We start from the raw sequence: 16,762 nt of genomic DNA, 5'->3' as shown, positions 1-16,762 counted from the left end.
CATAATGAAGTCCTTCAGCTGTGTGAGATGTGAGAGACTGAGCTGTGTACACCAGTAAGGTACCACCGGCATGTTGGCTGTGAGCTTTTCTGACCCAGTCCAGGGATCAGCACTGATATCGGGCTCTTGAAAGTCATAAACTTGTCTTGCTTGTCCAGCTAAGGAGAAGCTACTGCAGTTTTAGTTGCAATAGGGAAAACAAAGAGAGGGTCTGGGAAGTAACATAATGTACAGGATCTGAGAATGCAGAGACAGCTGCTGCTGCAAGTTTTAGGGGAAGGAGGTGACATTGGGAAGGTATCCAGTCACTGCTGCATCCGAACACTGGGAGTGACAGCATTATCAGGGAGGTTATAGCCCTCCTATGACTTGGTAAATTTGCCTGTGGAGAAGACATAAGGTATCAGAATGTCTGTTTTCCCTCCTGGCCATTTCTTCACTAGTATTGGATATTTTTTTCTAGTTTACTTCTGAATACCTAGACTGATAAGGCTAAACCCAAACTAGTAAACCTTGTAGTCAGGAAGATTATATATTTTCTTAGATTTAATAAATGATTCCTTATTGTAGGCATTAGTATATACCCTTTTTGTAGTTATTACAGGTTTTCATATAGTGATGTTACAATTCCTTTGGAGCCTGATTCTCATTACAGTTGGTAATGGGGACTACTCTGTCCAATAGTAGTGGGTAGCAAATTATCCTCTTTTCATGTGGTAACTGTTTAGACTTCTTGGCTCTTGTTTTGTTTCTGGATTCACCTAATTTCCCTTTTAATTATTAGTTTGCCCATTTTGGAGAAGGAAATGTTACTTTTATTCTTTGCATTCTGTTATTCTATGTGCCTGCTTGTGAGAAGTCATTCTAGATGATAAGTTAGGAACGCACTATTATGATGCTACCTTCTTTTCTTGATTACCAAGAAACAAAATGGTTGTGTTAGGCTTCCTACTTCTCTCACAGTGAGGCAAACCCAACACGTATTTCTGGCAGCAATGGGAGTACAGAGCTGATGCCCCATGGTCCAGATCTAGCTTTTTGCAGTTTGGGGGGGGGTTTACTTTTTGAGGCTGCCTGTGTTAATAAAAATGTAAGGAAGTTTTCAGAGCTTGCTGGAAGGACTTAGAAGAGGAGGAAAAATATGGCTTTGATGATCCTTTGGGGAAAGAATCATTAAATTATTAACTCATCACTAGAACTGAAAGCAAGAAGATAACGTGAGCTGAGGGTGAAGGGGGGGAGGGGCCTGCGTGTTGATCACCGTTTTATGCACAGGCCTGCATGTTGACCAGTTTTATGCACAGTCACATGCACTTGAGATATATCCTAATGAATATTTTTGCTGCTTCTTTTTCAAATTTTTAGGCTATCATACGTATGGCAGAGTAGGTGCTGCATGTTAACAGCAGCATGCAGGTAGTGAAATGTTTTTGAAGTCTGAATTGCTGATCCAACTTGGTGTTCACTTTAGGACAGATCTTCCAAATCTATGCAGAAGCTTCTTTTCACTTTTACCTATATTGTCCTATATGGGCGATAGGTGTTTTGAAATTTACTGGAAACACAACCAAACAACCCCTCCCAGCTGCAGTCTCTTAGCAGATTTCACTACAGGGTGATGTTGCAACTGACAAATATTCCTGAAAGTATGATTTCTGGCTTTTGCATTTTCCTTTTAAAGAAAAAATGGTTTTAAAGGCATAATAGAAAGAGTATTGAACCCTTCTTTGCAGAGCAGATAGAGCTATGGAAAGAACCAGTGTGTATGCTCATTTGATAAGATGATCTCTGCTGCTTTGATCCAGCAATTTTCTAAGTGATAGGACAGTTTGTATGCTTGCTGCTAGCTTCATGAGCCATGGTACAGAAACCATAACAGCAGGCTTCTGTTTTCTGTGGTGGTTCCTGATGAGGACTTTTTTCTGTTAAGGACAGGTCAAAAACAAGTTAAAATGGAAACTGACAGTTTCTGCAGAGTGTAGGCCTTTGATATATTAAAGAATATTATGTATTAGAATTTTGAAAATATTTATATGAAATGTTGCTGGGATTGACTTTGGTTTTCAGAGTATCAATGAATCAAATAATATTTTTTCATGTGTTAGTTACAAATCTCTTAAATAAATATAATTTCTTGAGTGTTCCTCCTGAAGTGTGGAACAGGCACTGTCTTTCTGTCCTAAGTAGAAGTAACAGAGACCTGATCACTGAAATTGAATGCCAATGGATAGCTATCATAATGCAGCATGTGTTGTTTCTGGGTTTCCTTTCTATGTTACTGAACATGAACTACATGTGAAAACAACTTGTTTTATTTACTGTGCCCCATTACACTTAGCTAAGTGTTGTCAAAGATATCAGATGTAGTTCTCGCTTATTAGAGGAATTAGAACTCAGTGGTTCAGTTAATTATTTTGAAAGTGTTTTTTATTTTCAGAGCTAGAATTGTGGCACCTGTGATCAAATTTATTTTGGGCACCAGAATACACATACAGCTTCTTTTCTTTCTTCTTTTTTAAAATTATTTTATTTTTGTCTCCTCTCTGTTGTTGTTCTGTAGTGCTTGACTGTTACAGGCATGTAAAAAGGAGTTTATTGGGTCAGGTATCTAGTGGGAGGCTGTGAAGTTGGGTGTGATACACATGCATGAAATGTCTTGCGTCTGTGGGTTCTGGAGTAGGGAAGGGAAAGAAGGACTGAGCAGGGTCCATGAGTGACTCTACAGGCTGTTTGCCATTATTGTTGCTGAAATGTATTCTAGAAATTCATGTTAGAAAAGGCATATAATTCTGTTGGCAACTTTGTGTAGTTAAAATTATTATCAATATGTTGCTCTCAATTTTAGCAGGGAATAAAATACTTACCTTTTCCTTATTAGAAAGTTGTCAAGGCAGCATCTATGGTACCAATTTGCTCAGTATCACTTGGCAGAGTAGCAAACCAAGAAATAGATCCACCTTGCCTTTAAGTGAACGGCAAAACCTCCATTGGTCACAGTGGTGTGGGATTACATTGTGAGTTTGGAAGAAGTAATTGGTAACTCAGTAAGTAAACTGAGTTCAGCTCCTGGAGGGCGTTAATTTTTGCACCGTGAAATCTGTAGTAAATTGAGTTAAGGAGATCTACATAACATGCTGATAGGCAAATGTTGTCCTTTCTGTCCTTTCATGTAAATCTCTTCAAGATGGAATTTGATCTTTAAGTTATACGTTCAGTTAAATAGTGATATTCCAGGTAGCTATGCACTAATTTAAATGTTAAATGTGAAATAAATTAGAAAAATCTAATCTGCTTCAGCAATGTATTATTAGGACAAAGAAATATTAAAATGCTTGGTTATTGATGAGCTCTTTGGAGGGAGGGGGTGACGTTTCCTGTCAGGATTCATGGAATGAGAACAGGGTTGTGTCTGAGTCAAAAGTGTTCTGAAAATGCTGTGCGATGCTCTGCTGTGAGAGAATTTAATATGGGATCGGAGACTGCTGTACTTGAAGCAACCAGACTGAATTTTTAATGGTCTTCTTAAAACATATAGATCTACTTACTTATGTTGAGTTGTACTCCAACTTAAAAATAAAAATGTCCACTTGTAAAGAGAGTATTTAGTGCTGAAGAATTGCTTCATGGTTGTGTGCGTGTCTGAATTACACTCAGTGGGACCAGAACTAGAAATTGTCATTAGTTACCAATTTAACAAATGATTGGTAGTAAGCTTAGATTGGCTCATGAAAAGGGAATAGGGCTTTCCGAGGCATGACAGTTGATACGTATGGAAATGACAAGTATTAAAATATTTATTTTTTGCAGAGTGTTTACACAATTAAAAATATTGTTGTGCATTATTTCCATTTTTAATGCACAAAGCTAAATACGTGTATAAATCTTTGTATTTTGAACATTAATTCTTATTTTAGATGTCCTTGTCTTCTTTCTTTTGGGAGTAATCAGCGCTGCTTTAGCTTTCTTTCATTATGCTATTTCCAAATGCATATATTTGCCCTCACTCTCTTTGTTAATTCTAATGTATCAACAGGTGAGGAAATTGAACCATTCTTTCTGCCTACATCTTACATCTGATAGGAAATAAAATATAAATTTGTACTATGTTTTTGTTGGTTTTTTTTCTGAAATGTTATAGATTTAACTTCAATTTATGAGCTTAATTGACTGCCAAAAAGATAAGCCTAATTACCAAGAAAAGTGGTAACTCATAGCTGAGTGTAGTTAGAGAACTGAGAATATAACTGAGCATAATTAGAAAATTATTCTAAGACGTTCCAGTGGCCATTTCAATACTGTTGAAAGAAGTTATGCAAAAATGTGTGTTCTTTTTTAAACATTCATTTCTCAGTAATTGTATGATACATAGTGGCTTGAGTGGTGGTGGTTCATGGGGTTTTTTTGCTTGTTTGTTTTTGGGTTTTGTGTGGGTGGTGTTGTTGTTTTGTTTGTTTGGGTTTTTTTTAAGCAGGTAGTCCTCTTTGAGAGAGGTTAGAGGGTGAAGGGTGAAAATATATATCTAATACAGTGACCCGTATGGATATTGTCATTTATGCTTGTTGTAGCTGCATGAATTATACACACTGTATAATAAAGTTGTTAGTATTGATATAATAAAGTTATTGGTATCAGTATAATAGTTCGATAAAGTTACTAGCATTGCTTTCAGAAAGGCACAATTCCATTTTCTCAAGTACAGTTCATTTCAAATTTCTTAGATTTACAGATAGACTTGCTTTAAGATTCTGTTTTTCAATATGTTGTCCTTGGGATTCACATTCAGGTAAATAAAATTTCAGGTTCTGTAGGATTTTGCAACATTAAGTACTTGGTAGGTGAGAATGTGTTAACTTGGTTATGTACATTTTTAGATACAAGCATGAGAAACAAAGCAGTATTTTTTTTACAATGTTTTTCTATAGAGTGATTTTATGTGTGCACAGATAGAGGCAGTTTTTCTATTTTATGTTGTAGCAGAGTATTAGGATGTGGTTTTCCTTGTTTGGAGTCTGACGTAAGCACTGTATGACCAATTTGTTCCTTGGTACCTTCCTTGTAATGAGGAAAATGGCACTATGAAACATCCACCATGACTTTAAGATTTTTGAATGTTTTGTAAAGCTAGAAGAATGTGTTCTGATTTTGAATTTCTTTATTATGAATGTGAGTGATACAGGTAGTATCAATTGCTCGATGTAGTCAGAGTAGAACAATTAAATACTCAGATACCAATTTAAATCTGTTTTCACAGATGTTTGTTGACATTTTTCAAGGTGGGTTTTTTTTGGTTTGGTTTGTTGTGGGTTTGTTTTTGTTTTGGTTTGGTTTTTTTCCTATCTGCTTGTTGTCAGGATGCCGTGAGCTTGCTGACAGTGTGAACAGTTTAAGATAGAATAAAAATTAATCTTGTAGTAGTTAAATATCTCAGTTCCCATTATCTATATCTGAATAAAAACAAACAGTATTTAATAAGTCTGTATTCTTGGATCTGTTTGTAATGGTATTTATTTTCATTAGACCACAGGAATCTTGACGTTAAACTTTTCTTTTTGTACCTGACCATGTATGATGAAAAAGGATGTAGTTCCACACCCATGTCCTTCTCGAGTGTAGCATGCATTGATGTCATCATTCCTTAAACAGACATCAGCAACTCCATAGTTCTGCTCAGTTGTATTTTAAAATGCATTTTATTTAAATTTAGCAAGTGAAAAGCCACCTTCAAGGCTTAAATTTTGCTTTTTCTTCAAGTCAAAAAAAAAAACAACAAACAGCATTCTGTTCTCATTCTGTATTGTTATGCAAGTTCATTGTAGGAGATTTTGTCTATTAGTCTCTTCAAATGTCATTTTAGGGGGACAAGCTAAATTGGTAAAACTGGGCTCCAGGAGGAACTGCATGAATTTCCTGCCTTATGGAATATTCCATAGTGCCCACGTTTTATTACTCCTTGCCTCCATTCCTGCCTTCTTGCAGTGACCATCTGTTGGTTGTTTCCAGGTGTTCCTGGCTAAATTATTCTCATCTTTTCCTACTTAAAGGTACAGTGTGAGGGATGTGTGTATTTCTGTGATTTTCTTACCCTGACCTCATTGCTCTTTTGCCACTGACAGTATGGAGCTCGGCTTAGCCATCTTCAACTTGGTGTTGAGTGTGGGGCAGGGTGTTTAAGAAAAGAGGTAGGGAGGAGTTATGAAGCTCCCCGTCCTTTTCCTGCACTGTTTCTTTTCTTGTACCAGATCTTGAGTTAGCTGCTGATCTTGGTAGACATGCCTTGGAGGACAGAATCGGAGAGAGCCATTTGTTAGCTCTTGCTGCCTAGCTGTGATGGCTGGTTGCACAGGTGCCATTGAATTTCTCAGCCGTTGCTCCACAGTCACCAGAGTGAGATTGTTCAAAAGGAGCTCAGGTGCTACCTGAGCTGCTGCACAGAAGTGGTGGCACCGCTGCTGCTTTCTGTGCCAGCTCCTCTGCTGCAGCCTGAGCTCAGCGGGGCTGGCTCATGGGCACTGAGGGTCCTGGGAAGGAAAAGATACTGCGCTTTTTCCCTGCCAAACATGAATTGAAAGCAGAGTGGGGTTAGTAAAGTGAGGATTAAATGGCTCAATTTGAGAAATGCTGCCTATGACAGCGGTAGCCAAATTAGTCTTTAAAGTTAGACATTCTTTAGCTGTGTGAGTTGCAGTTGCTACAGTGCAGAAATACCCTTACTGAAAGCTGATGGCAGTCTCCTGCTGAAACTTTTTTGCTTATTTACATTTGAGGAATTCCCTTTTTAAGGAAAAAGAAAACCACTTCTAATGCCTTAAATTGTGTAGATATTATGCAATTAATTTCCAGTAATTTTTCTGAGTTATCTTGTGTTTGCTTATTTGTTTGCTTTAAGAAAGAACAATTAAAACTTTACATCTGGATTGGGAATGTGTAGTTGTATGTTGCATTTTCTAGAAGAATGGTGGTTCTTTAAAACAGTTTTTGAGATGCATTTTACAAATATTAAAGCATAATAAAAGATTTCATATATGTACAACTGTTTCCACCTAGCATGTGTGGCTGCATGTATTTGGTTGACTGTTTTCTTCTGAAACAGTAGTGTGTTCTGAATATCCTGCTCTTATTAGCAAGCAGAGACGTGAAATAGCTGTTGATATTTTAGTTTGGGGTTTTGTTGTTGTTGTTTGTTGGTTTGGGTTTTTGTTTGTTTGTTCTGTTTTGTTTTCTCACCAGCCTTTCCTGCTTATGTGCAGGATCACAGACCAGTAGATGGAGCCCTGTGGCAGCAGCCATGTCACATGGGCTGGTGAGGGTACCTGCAGCCTCTCTACCCAGAGAGCCAGGCGGGAGAGGCTTCTTGAGCATCTGTCTGTAATATATTTTATTCATATGTGATAAATGAACATGATTTTAAAACTAAATGTCTAGTATTAGCGGTGCAAGCCAAAGGAGTGACCGTGTGCCGAGAATCTTAGAGACAGTTTTGCCGTGTTTTCGGAGGCAGGCAATCCGGTGAAATACTCCGATCTGTTCTAAAGCACTGGGAGTATGAAAAGTTGTCTGGTACGTCACGTTTTCGCTTTGCAATTAATTCTGAGTTAACTACTTGTTGTTAGGCAAATCTTGATTGAGATCATCACAAACAGGGTCTGTGGGAAGCTCTTAAAATTACAAAGCAGAAGAATTTGCTTTTAAAATTGAAGTTTTAGGATTTGGTTTTGTATTTTTGTTTCTGACTAATGCTAACTACTAATCCTTTTGAAACTATATTTTTGACTATTGAAATTCGTTGAACAGTGCAGTTCATAAATTCAAAATCAGCAGTAGCCAATCTTGCACATTCCCCACCTACACCCTCGGCCCAGCGCTGTGATCTGCAGTTCAACTAACTGATGTAGTGGTCTTGGTTTGCTGGCATCTTTATGGGCTACTTGCAAAACTATGAAGAACATGCGAGTTGCAAACAACTTCCTTTAGAAATTAGTTCATGTGGTTTTGTATGTAGATTACTTTCTCTAGTGTGAGAACAGTTGCTGAACAGCAAGGTGCTAATTTCATTTGTAAACATGAGATGCAGTTCTGAATTTTAAAGAGAGAAAGGAGGATAATGTTCTAGAGGTAATAAAGAGGTAGTAACTTTTAGAGGTAAATAAGAGGTAGTAAGTTTTTATTCTGTTATAAGGGGTTTTGTTGTTTTGTTTGTGCCAGTAAGTATATATTTACTTGAAAAATCTGCTAGATAAGGGTTACTCTGTGATTGTAACAGGTACACAATTTCTATAATGTATACCCTGCATTTCTTACTTGAAATTCTAGATGACTTTATGTTTACATTTCAAAACAATGGAAAGGATGTGGGCCCATGGTATTCTTGTGCTGACTAATATTTCTGTGCAGTAAAATCCTGTACAGTACCTTAGATCCCAAAAGAAGAATGAAGTCATTCTTGAAGCCTGCAGATTTGTCTGATGATGATATGAATACTGAGCTAAGTTGCAATCTTTGGAAATGTGTTTCTTCCTGGTGTTCATCATGCACGTGAAACCAGCATTCGGATGTTGAGGAATGGGGTTAAAAGTGAGATTGTGAAAGCATTTGTCAAAAATAGAGTTAGAATTCTGCTGAAATGGTGCCATTTGATTTGTATTGATGGTTAGTGGTTAGTTTGGTTAGTGCTTATGGTTTGCAAAAATGGAATTATAGGTTTTCTTTAACATGGCACATTAGCAAACTGTAGTACAGCACTCCAGTCCTTAACACCCAAGTAGCTGTTGCACTTTGGAGTGGGAGCTCTAGTCGGTATTCCAACTTGTTACTGGTTTAGTGCATTAAAAACAAACAAACAAACAAAACCAAAAAAACCCCACTCAAACAAAAAAAAAACCAACCAAACAAGCAAACAAAAAACCCAAACAAACAAAAACCACAAACCACAGCTATAAGCATCCTTGTGCTTTGGAGGGAGACTAGAAAAACAGTGGTGTGGTGGGTTGATCCCAGCCAGCAGCTGAGCACACCCACGGATGCTCACTCATCACTACCCCTGGCGGGATGGGGGAGAGAATGGGGAGAGCAGAAGTGGGAAAGCTAATGGGTCAAGATAAAGACAGTTTAATAAGCAAAGGAAAAAGAAGAACAGCAGGAAAAAAAAGTGATGCAAATAGAGTCACTCACTGCCTCCCACCCCCAAGCATATTCAATGCCCAGCCAGTCTCTGAGCAACAGCTTCCTTGGAAGAAAAACTGTGCACCCCCTTTACCCCTTTCTTGCTTTACCCCAGTTTTTATTGCTGAGCATGATGTTATATGGTATGGAATATCTGTTTGGCCAGTTTGAGTCAGCTGTGTCCCTTCCCAACTTCTTGCCCACCAACCAGGCTGCTCTCTGGAGGGCAGAGTGGGAGGGGAGAAGAGAAGGCCTGGATGCTGTGCAAGCACTGCTGGCAATAGGCAAAACTTTGGTGTATTATCTGGACTGGTTTAGCCACAAATCCAAAACACAGTGGGAGACAGTTAATTCCATACAAACCAGACCCAGGACAAGTAATAACTTATTTTTTAATAGTAAAAGCAGTCTATTTTATTTTAGAATCTATTATGAAAAGCATTTTGTAATTTATTAGAAGCATATATTAATGTTAGAAGCTTAGTTGGATGTACATCTTAAATTTTTGAGGGAGGAACACATACATTTGTATAAATAGCATCTACTTCTGTTAATGTCAATTTTTAAATTTTTTAATACTTTTTTTGAGAAGAATTGACTCTATGCAGCAATTGGTCACTGCAGTGATATTTTGAAATTTCAGCATGTAGATTTGGCATTAACAATGTATCTTAAAGCACCTTTGGATTGTTAGAGCATGATAGAGTGGCCATGTTTTTGTTTTATTTGAATTTTTATTTAGTTATGATCAGAGGCAGTGATATTAGCACAAAAAGGAAGCTGTAGATGAATATAAATATTTGACTTGAATGTTTATAAAAATAAGCCATTTCCTCCTCAAGGGAGTGGTTACGAAGTTTTAGGTCATGTTCTTGTTAAAGGAGCATTTTCTTTGGAGAGGGATGGGGATTTTTCAGGAAAACTTTGGCAGTAAAGCCTTAAATGGAATGCAGGGTAGAGCTGAAAAGACAAGATGTCCAGAAAATGACATTCCAGTGCCCTCAGAAGCAAAAGGAGAGCAGAATAATCTTGTATGAAACATTAAATGAGTGGTAGAATCAATATGGTGGGTTTAGTGGTCATTTAAAGGTGGGGGAAAAAAAGACAAGCCTTCATTAAACTTTGCCTTAAAATGTTTTTAAAAAAACAGAGCACAGAAACACCAAGACTTACACCTGCCAGCGCACAGAGAACTTTATGACAAGATGAATGATAACAAAGGTTTTTCTGTGCTTGATGCATCAGTTGAATTTGGCAGTTGCCTTCAAGAAAGTGGAGACCACCTCTGTGTGTGTGTTCAGCATTCTTTATGTATCAGCACCTGATTCTTTTGAAAGATTTTACATAGTGCCTGAAGCATTTAGCAGGGAAATACAACACATGTTGAATAGCAGAGGTTGTAATGAAGTATGATGTTTTCACCAGGGGAGATGATAGAAGTGTAGAGCTAGCAACTGTGAAAAGCTTTGGGAAGTTTCGGAGCTTCTAGGCTCTGGTTCCATTTCTTTTGATCCAGAACATCTCGGGTGGTAACAGATTAATTTCTAATTCTCATATAAGCAGAAGTAATAGATTTTTCTCCTTACAGTATAGGGTACCTCAAAGACCTATTGATAACTGCCTACAGCATGATTTCATCACTGCTATAGTTGTTTTTGTTAACAGGTTACATTGAGTGGGGAAGGAGATTATGGGAACTGAGCCATGTAAAGAACTCCTGCAAAACACAGGACAAATCATCAGGATGTGCAGAGGCTTGTGATCTTCTGTATTGATCAGCTATAACACAGCAACTGAATGAAAAAGGTGTGTTGGTCTTCTGAGTGCAAATGGGGGCGAGATGGGACACTAGGTAACTGCAGTCTTAAATGCAAAACGATTTTTGACTGAGGTCCTTGAACTTTTTATGGCTTAAATTTTCATCTAATTTTGGTACTCTTGTATGCCAGTAAGGGAAACTAGTAAGGTAAATTGGTCTAATACTGATATTTATGAGCTAAACAATATGGACTGTTCTGTTCTTAGAAATGTGTGGTATGAATTTTTAGTTGAACGTAAACCAACCAACTAAGGGGGAAATTCACCCATAGCTAAAATATCTTAAATGGTGTGTATCTGTGACATGTAACCTTTTCTGAAAGCTGGAGGTCTTTGGTGGTGGTTTGATTCTTATTCCCCTTTGGAAGTGGATTGTGTGAGCTGGGGAATTATGCTGGCATCCCAGTTCAGCTTTGTAAATGCAGTGTGTTTCAAACTGCTCTTTTTTACCAATGAGCAGTTTTGCCTTTTCCCTGCATCTAAGGCACAGATTCCAGGTGGATGTCACAAAATCACTTTTTCCTTATTTTTTTTGTTTGTAGGACAGATTTGAGTCATCACCTCTAAGATAAGGAAATGGTAAAGCACCTCAGTAATTCCTACAGAAACTATTTATAGTCTGAGAGAGGAAGGATATTTCCATTTGAGCCTACATCTTGCCAATGTTTTTAAAATACCATAAATTGCCTTCCAGAGATTTTTATCTTATTTTACATTGTTTATATAAGTTTGTCAATGTATGTAGTTAAAATAATGTGTTAGGATTTTAAAATGTTTTCTAGGATTTGGCCAGATTAAAACTAGAGTTTGTGGTTTTTTTAATCTATCCCTAGCTGCTGCAGTATCTTTTCACTGTAGAACTTCTGTCGATTGTTTTTTCTTGATTTTAAAAGCTACTGAGGAATGCCTGTACCTACTTTAATCACTTATTGCTTGTAGCTTATAATTTTATAGTTAATTTGGGAAAAGTAATTGTTTTTGTTGTATGCTTTTGTGGACTGGATGAAAATTAATCACAGAAGTACAGCATCAGCATGGATTAATTATGCAAGTAACCTGAGTGGCTATTTCATTATTTTATTGAAATGGCAAGAGTTTGAGAAGATCTTTTGTCTTAATAGATTAGCCAGAATTCATTGGAAAAAGTCTTAGTATGTTTAAGGTAATGGAAAAAAAATGCTTTCAGTACATCCTACAGAGATCCTGTTTAAAACAGATGACAGTCTGTCACGTTCAGTAGCACATCAGTCATCAGATTTATTCTAATTCCTTAAGCTGAACATTTCATTCAAGCTTGTAGATTGTCTTGTCAAGCTACCAAAAGCCTCATAGCTTTTCTTTCAAGCATAGAGTTGCACCAGCAGTTCACAAATAAATGCTAAGCTGCAAAAATATTGTTTATTTTCTTTAACCTTTTATTCAGTTAACTACAGTGTTCTTTCGTGTTATTTTCTCCACATGCGTTTATCACAAGGTATTCAAGGGACTCCTGAAACATGCCTCATCCTGACCACAGTCACTTCAGATCAAGGGCCACTCAATTTGGGATGTGTTGTTTTTGCTTGTAGCAGCCTAGACCACCATGGTTATGACATTCCTCCTCTAATCACAAAGGCCCAGGAAGCAGCTTGGTTTGCTGCAGACGTGAAGGAATCTCAGTGCCAGTGTCCATGCAGCACTGGTGTGGCCAGTCTGGCTTTGTGCACAGCGGCCACAGTTGTGGACTTGTGCTTGCCCTATATGGGAAGTGGCAGTTTTGCCATCAGCCCTTATAGCTGTGTCGTTCTTCATATTTATTCATCAAAATCTCTTTGAGATTTTTTCCATGCTTTACTGTGTATGTTTGTGTACAAGCAGCATGGCTGAACTGAGTTCCTTGCCTTCGTTGCACATCTGCCGCATTGAAGAAGATTAATTTTTCTTGTTTTTTGTTTTGTTTTTAAATTTTTTTCTTTCTCCCTGACCGTCTCTAATTCCGAGGCTTTTGCTTCCCTTAAAAAAAGTTTCTCTGTAAACCTTAGCACTTACATACAAAGTATACTTGAGCCTGCACAGTAGCAAGTACTTGGTTTGAGACATAGTTGACTTTCACAGAATCACAGAATGTTAGGGATTGGAAGGCACTTCAAAATATCGTCTAGTTCAATCCCCCCTGCCAGAGCAGGAACACCTGGATGAGGTTACACAGAAATGTGTCCAGGCAGGTTTTGAATGTCTCCAGGGAAGGAGACTCCACAACCTCCCTGGGCAGCCTGTTCCAGTGTTCTGTCACCCTCACTGAGAAGTTTCTTCTCAAATTTAAGTAGAACCTCTGTGTTCCAGTTTGAACCCATTACCCCTTGTCCTACCATTGGTTGTCACCAAGAAGAGCCTGGCTCCATCCTCCTGACACTCACCCTTTATATATTTATAAACATTAATGAGGTCAACCCTCAGTTTCCTCTTCTCCAAGCTAAAGAGACCCAGCTCCCTCAGCCTTTCCTCATAAGGGAGATGCTCCGCTCCCTTAATCATCTTTGTGGCCACGCGCTGGACTCTCTCCAGCAGTTCCCTGTCCTTCTGGAACTGAGGAGTCCAGAATTGGACACAATATTCCAGATGTGGTCTCACCAGGGCAGAGTAGAGGGGCAGGAGAACCTCTCTCGACCTACTAACCATCCCCCTTCTAATACACCCCAGGACGCCATTGGCCTTCTTGGCCACGAGGGCACAGTGCTGGCTCATGGTCATCCTGCTGTCTACCAGGGCCCCCAGGTCCCTTTCCCCTACACTGCTCTCTAACAGATCGTTCCCCAACCTATACTGGAACCTGGGGTTGTTCTTACCCAGATGCAAGACTCTACACTTGCCCTTGTTATATTTCATTAAGTTTTTCCCTGCCCAACTCTCCAGCCTGTCCAGGTCTCGTTGGATGGCAGCACAGCCTTCTGGCATGTCAGCCACTCCTCCCAGCTTGGTGTCATCAGCAAACTCACTGATAGTACACTCAATTCCCTCATCCAAGTCATTGATGAATGTATTGAACAATACTGACCCCAGTACTGACCCTTGAGGCACTCCACTAGATATAGGCCTTTCTTTGAAGTCGATGTATATATGACTGAGGTAATAAAACATTGGGGATGGTTAGTTGAAGTGATGTTAATTAATTGTGCTAAGAAAATAAAATAAAATATTTGGTTGGTGCATTCGTATAATTTATATTTAAGCCCAAAAAATTGCATGGTAAAGTGATATTTCGAGAACCACCGAAAGGCTCATGTCCAGCTTAGACTAATCTCTGTTTTAAACTGCTAATGCTATGGCATTCAATATAAAATTGTGACTGCCCGTTAACAGGAAAGAGACTTCCTTTGTTATCTTTTTCAGCTATTAAAAATAATTTTTAAAAAATCTAAGCTGTGTGTTAGTAATTTTCTAGAACCACTAACTTCAGAACTCTGCTTTCTGCTTCTAATTCTTCACAGTGATTACTTTTTTTTTTTTTCCATTTACATGCAGTGCTACATTTTCTCTTCTAATCTGGTGGTTTTCTTTGTTAGAAAATCCTGCGGTTTTTATACTATTTTTTTGCCTGCTAAACGTCCAATATGTCCCTTTAGCAGTCTTATTCCTTGAACGAATATTCTGAAAGACACATTGTACATGTCTAAAAAGCAACTGTGGGGTTGAAGCCCTAGATAAAATTAAAGCCTGAGTATATAAAAAAAAGATTGTTAAAATGTCAAGATAATGAAAAGTCAGAAAATAAATTATACCTATTATTAATTTTGAATTGTATTCAAACATAGAAATATGTAGCATAGACAAAAGCTGGTTACAGAGAGATAAAATTCAATTTTACACTAGGATAATTGTTTTATGTATTTTACATTTATTTGTAAGATCAGATAAAGGCTTGGAATTCTCAATATAAATCACAGTATGGTCCTGATGAATGCCAAGGTCAGTAAATGGAAATCCCTTCACTTGCAAAACACATAACTACTGCAGAAAATATTAAGTGAATAAAATGAAACTGATAAGCACCATCTTTCCTACTATTCATTCTTTACTTGCATTATAATTTTAGCGCTTTGAGTATTTTTGGTTTTCAAAGTAGTGAATAGGTATTAACGTTCTCAGTGTCCTCCCATATATTACCTGTAGCCAAATTAACATGTCTCTGTTAAGAAGAGATTAATGCAAAGCTTGCTTGAGGTCTGTAGGTGGAAATGGAACTGGTGCTACAATAACACTGAGAAATTAGATTGGCCCTGTTCAGATGGTTGTGCATGTGCTGGAGATGTAGTTGATGGGATCCAAATGCTGTGTACATGATGGAGCCCATGATTTAAGAATCCATTTCGCTAATAAATTGCTTCCTGTCAGGAGCACCTTCTATCTGGAAGGCTTATTTTATCCAGGATTGGATCTCTGGTATGTCTCTAAGAGAAGGAAATGTAAGTATTTTTCAGATTTGGCAGGATAGTAAAATGGATTCTAGGTCCTCACAGATACCATACACTGTTGATTATTTTATGCTGTAAGGAGGTGGCTCAGCTACCTCGGCTGACCCTCTGTCTCAGTCTGAACTAAAGAATGAGACAACCTCTGAGTAACCAAATTGCAAGCCAAAATTTGAAACACGAAATGACTGCCACTCATTTTACCACAAATATTTAATAAATAAGCTGTAATGTTCACTGTCAGGTTTTTCAATATGCAGGGTACTGGAGCTTTTGAGTCTTAGGGCAATAAGAAATACACTTCTTGACATGGCATCCACTTCGCACAGAATGTTACAAGACCTGACAGGTATTTTGTCAAGCTGGATATTTTTTAGAAGTGTTGGCTTCCAAAACATGTCTTGATCAGCTGCCCTTATTACACAGAAACAGTGATTTCTACATCTGTTGCTTGTTACAGACACCAGGTTTTCTGGGCTCCTGTAACTGTACCTGTGTCACTGAGGTCAGACCTGAGTTAGATCATGTCAGAGAGTAGTGGCCGTGAGTAGTGACCCAGCAGCCCTAGGGTGCTCATCTGGTGCCACTGAACAGCTCTTCTAGGTAAGCTTGGGGATTACAAATGTTCTTTTATTTTCTTCAGAAGTTGTAGTTTGTTTGTAAGCTTGTAACTCATTCTGCTTCAGCAAAGGAAGGGCCACTGCAGCAGGGCCAGCATCTGACCTTTGTTTTCTCAAGTAGGCTTCAAGGTAATCCGTTTTGCATCCAAATGGTTTAACAAATGTGAAGTTCTAGTATAGCACTAGTTAAGCTTCTGCATAGGCAGTAGCTCAGCAGGTTTCGTTTGCTGGGGTGGTGATTGGATCACTGATGTCTGCTGCTCATGTGATTGGGCTTTCCTTCCAAGTAGCGAAGATCGATGAGACAGCAGGAGGACAGAAATGGAAATGCAGCCCCTTGTGAGAATAGACTCACCTTTCCTTTTTTGATACAATGAGATTTCTTTCAGGGTCATACTGAGGTCATTTCTGATGTGATACAACTGTGAAAGGGCACCAGTGGACCCAGTCCTCTAGTCCATTAATGGCATCTTGACAGTATAAAAGCATGGAGCATCCACGAAGGATTTCTTTGTCATAAATGTTATGGATTAGAGTGCAATGGATGTATCAAGACACTATGTTACCCTGGGATGTATAGTCAACCAGTTAGTTTTCTGCACTGCAGTTGCATAAATACAGGATGATATAAATATGCGCGGGAACAAACTTCAGCTTCTTACTTTATGGACTCAGAATTTGATGGTAGAAAGCATGGACACAGTTGTGGGGTGTAAC

The 16,762-nt window shown here is 38.3% G+C and overlaps 1 protein-coding gene across 5 annotated transcripts in view; it reads left to right on the top strand.

Annotated features, from left to right (window-relative positions):
• Positions 1–16,762, top strand: part of MIPOL1 (mirror-image polydactyly 1) — a 195,950-nt gene that overhangs the window by 6,105 nt on the left and 173,083 nt on the right. For 2 of the 5 annotated variants that reach the window (XM_065635725.1, XM_065635723.1), the window contains exon 3: positions 10,825–10,965. The exons of the other annotated variants lie outside the window; for them this stretch is intronic. The gene's annotated coding sequence lies outside the window, so the exon portion shown is untranslated. The remainder of the gene's footprint in view (positions 1–10,824; positions 10,966–16,762) is intronic. 5 annotated transcript variants of the gene reach the window in all.

The sequence above is a fragment of the Caloenas nicobarica genome, chromosome 5, assembly GCF_036013445.1.
Source record: "Caloenas nicobarica isolate bCalNic1 chromosome 5, bCalNic1.hap1, whole genome shotgun sequence".
In the NCBI taxonomy this organism is placed as follows: Eukaryota; Metazoa; Chordata; class Aves; order Columbiformes; family Columbidae; genus Caloenas; species Caloenas nicobarica.
This window is presented reverse-complemented; position numbering and strand designations above follow the sequence as displayed.